The following is a 4,452-nucleotide window of genomic DNA, read 5'->3' on the forward strand; positions in this document are numbered from 1 at the left end:
TGTCCATCCCAGGTCAAGAACAGCAATGCCTTAGCCATCCCTGGCAGAAGTCTCTCTTACTGCTTCTTGAAAACCTCCAGTGTTGACAAGTTCCTCCCCCAGGAAAATCAGGTCCAATTCTTGCTGCTAGAAATATTTTCATAACACCTGACCTGAATCTCCATTCTTGCTATTTAAGCCCAAATGTCTTGCAGAGCAGTCCCTGGAGTTTCCAGACTGAAGCCCTCCTATAGATTTAATCTTACTTTCTAACCAAGTTTCTCCAAGCCCGAAAAGAGTAAAGCATGTGCAACAGCTTACATACATCAGTAGTCAGACTGATGAGGATGGAAGTCTAAACAAGTGCTGCCTCATACCATAAACCCAGTCATTCTTCATAACAGACTTTTTGTACAAAGACTTTTTTTGGCATTTAAATAGTTTTGTCAATTTAGGCTGCTCTGATCCCTACAAATGGTGGTTTACAGAATTTCTGGCCTTTTTACAAATACTGACAGCCAGAAAGGTATCTGTGCCTCCTGCTAAAGTAATGCACAGTAGTTTTATCTTCTAGTAAGGTAAATTAGGGCCCACTTTTGTGAACACTGTCTATGGATAAAGCAAAAAGCAGAGTAACTACCATGCTTGCTTCTGCATTTGAAAGACGTTGCTGCATTTGCCAAGTCACAGCCATATTTGACTCATTTGCCATACAACCCACAGGGTTTGAGATGAGGTGCAATTAACAGCTTTCTCCTACCTCTTGTTTCTCTCACAGTAGAATGGGTGTTGCAAACAAAATGTCATTTGCCAGATATACTCAAAGCAGAGAAAAAGTGATACTAACAGTGGTGGAGATCATTTTACCAATCTCAGATGATCATTTGGAGTGAAGAGAGCTGTGCATTAGAAGGAACCTTTTAATCATGCTCCATAAAAAGCAATCCAATATTGAAACAAGTGCAATATTGGCTTTGCTTAGTCTCATATTAATTACAGCAGAACATAATGCTCTATGTTAAAATTTTTGTTGTCCATTTTCAGGGAAAATAGTGATCTGGATCACTCCAACTCAGTCTGGTTTGCTCTAGTATCTGGCTTTTCCTGCAAATCAGTGTGTAATTATTTATCACTGCCCTTTCATTATTCAGGCACAAAATGCAGGAATTGATTTTTTTTTTTTTTTGTAACATGCTTATTGAATTATCTCCCTAAATCAGATAATAATTGAATAAATATTGTCACAAAGAAAAGTAAATTGTATCTTTTTCATTTTCCTGGGCTACAAGTATGCCAAAATGCAAGCCTGTGTTAGAGATGTTCATGCATGCAAGCATACGCACACACACATGAATAGAATGTTTCTTATAAATATATACATTATAAATTTATTCTGATCACCTTCCCTTGCATCAGATATAACAAAAATTAACTGAAGACCATTCATTACATGTTATTAGTAACTTTCTGATTATCTGGTTCAAGCTAACTAGGCATGGCAAAGGCAGGCAGATGGTTTGATGTTCTCAGACAACACATGGTCAAAAGCTAACTACTATTTGCTGTAAAAGGAACATACCAGTTGTGCCTTCAGCCTTAAAAAGATGATTTATTGAAGTTATCAGCATCACTTCCTATAATAATAGCACTTTCCTGTTGGTGCCAAATTTGAGAAAATCAAGAGACAGAGGAAGAACAAGGTGAAAAGGAGAACTATCGGAAAAGATTTTTTTCTTCTGGGCTTTCTTCTTCCAACTGACCCTCCTCCTCAGAAATATTTGCCATCAAACTATTTGTGTTTTCTATATTTCTTGCTTGTGTCATGATTTTATGCCCATTTGTCTTCAATGTGAAATTACAGAATTATCAATGTGTTTTTAATGTGAAAGCTCTGCCTTTCTTATTAGAATGGTGAATTACAGAGTGGCAGGTAATATTGAACAGCAGCCTATTTTCCTAACCTTTCTCCACGGCAGAATTTCAGTGATTTGTTAAATAAACTGGTAACAGTACAAACTCAATGCTAATCACCTCTCCACATATTATTTATTGGATGGAAAATGACTATAGGACAAAGACTGCAGCAATGTTAGTAGCTATGGGGTCACAAGCTGAGGACTAGTACACCAGACTTCATTTACTGGTTTGTGAAGAGGTCACCATATTTTGAAGAGCCTTAAGAGAGCCAGGGGTTTGCATTCCTGGTGACCAGCCAGGGTCTGGAGTGTATCCCCCTTGTATGTGTTTCTTCTAAGCCCTGCAAAAACAGCCTCTGTTTTGGGTGAGCTTCAGTGAAAAGTTGCTGGCAGGGTGACCTAATATAGTGTTGATTAGCAACAGGAAACTAGCATTAAGGTTAGAAAAGTCAAATAAAAGACTGCAACACCATGGATGACCAAAACATGGGGAGTTCCTGATCTGTGTATGTGGGCCCTGGTGAGGCAGTTTCCTTGGGGCTTTCTCCAGTCGGTCACAGTCAGATTTGGGATGCCTGCGTGACCTTGCTGCGGCTGCAGGCTGAGCAGCAATGCACCTGATGTGCTTGGGCATGGAAGTGAAGGGTCAAGACAGCTTCGAAAAGTGAAGGAGTCACGGCTTTGCCCGCCAGCTCCCCAGGGAGATGTGCAGCGCTGGGTGATGAGCGAGTGGCACGCGTTAATGCCAAAACACAGCAGGTGGGAGCCAGGAAGGATGAACACTGTCTGTGACTGGAGTTTACTCGGTTTGTTTCTGTTTTGCACAGGACTGGTGACAGTCACACTTGAGCTCTCAACAGACAAATAATTCTGCTCACTGATATTCCCCTCCAGTTTCCTGCCCCAACATTTTTTCTCTGTTGCTCTGCAGCCAGCTAGGGAGGGACTAGTTTTCTCTTCAGAAAGGGCTGCATTTTTGGTAAAGGATGCAGTGTGCGTTGTAATTTGAAATCGATGCGCTAGGAAGTGAGGAAACGGCACTACATAAATCAGTCAGCTATCGATATTATGCTTGTTGCTTAATAACATAATTTTAAAAGAAACTTGTCTGCAGGCATTTACCTTTAGTGTCTAGGTAATTGCTTAAAACAGAAGGTTGTAATAGGGCTTGAGCTTTTCCAAGTTCAGCTGAATACTCTTCAGCATTTTTTTTAAGGCTTTGAGAGGTAGGCAGGGAAGTATTTGTTCCTTTAGTTTAGGAGCTAGGATTCATCCAAGATTTTGTATTAGAAAATGGTGTATTTCCATATTGTAACGCTGAACATTTTAAGTGATTTCTGTGGCTAGATGGCAAATCATACCTGGACCTAGTGAGAAAGAAAATGTAAGAGCAAGTACACCCAAGTAACAAGAATTTGAGCAAAGTCTGATGAGTACCTTCTATATGAAAAGGCATATGTATACTATTATAATGCAAATATCATCATGAATTGCAGTTCTTAACAAAAGTACTTAAATGAGCATAGAAAGCTGATGAAAAGATTCCTAGTGTCATTGAACCAAATCTTGTTGATTATAGGTATTCTTGAATCCATCCTTTGAGAGTATTTCTGAAATGAGCCCTACAGAAATATGTCAGTGTATTGCTTATCTTCAGTCAACATCTACAAAAGCCATAGATTTTATCCCCAGAGATACCTTTGAAAAAGGAAGAATACACAACTCCTTACCAATACCACTGCACATGATATAAATTGCAGGAGTTAGGATTTTGTTTATTAGCAGCCTTCCTAGAGCTAATCAGCCCAAGAGAACTATATTACATAGAACCCATTTAAAGACAGATCTATTGAAAAATATTTTTTAAATGAGCAAAAAAGTATTACCATAAATTTCCAATGTACCTTCTTTATTACTGTACCTCTTGAAGCAGATTTTTAAATGGACCTCTACTATGCAGGCACAGTAAGTTGTGGGAGCAAATGTCTCATTTAAATATCTGCTTTTTCAACACAGTTCTTGCTTGCATCTACAAATCAGACAGATACCTATTACCTTTATTTATACCTAACATTTAAGGGCAATTTGGAAAAGGAGGCCCATCTGCAAGTTTTCTCTACATTTACATACCTTACAATCTTTCCTATGTCTTTCCATAGATATGGGGCCAGTGCAAGTAGCTAAAGTGCAAGGTGCTAAAAATCTAATTATCTGTGATAAAATCAGCCTCAAGAGGTAAGAGGAAAAGTAGAGATTATTGTTATATTAGCCCATGATGACTGGCACTGCAAAATGTCCCCAAGATCTTTCAAAAGCTTACACACAAGTAGATTTGTGGGGGTTGTCTAAAGATTTGGGGGGAAAAAAAAAAAAAAGTCACTTGGTCTGTCCATTACCTACGAGTTGTCTGAGGAGGGGTTATTCACACTGTAGATAGTCTCCAAGCTGTCTCCACCCAGCAGGCTAGGTCTGGAAGTAGTATTAGGCAGACTACGTGGACTAATCTGCTTAAGTCACTGATAGACTAAAGATCTTGGTCTTCCATGGCAGCAACATT

Source organism: Athene noctua, chromosome 2 (assembly GCF_965140245.1).
Source record: "Athene noctua chromosome 2, bAthNoc1.hap1.1, whole genome shotgun sequence".
Lineage (NCBI taxonomy): Eukaryota > Metazoa > Chordata > Aves > Strigiformes > Strigidae > Athene > Athene noctua.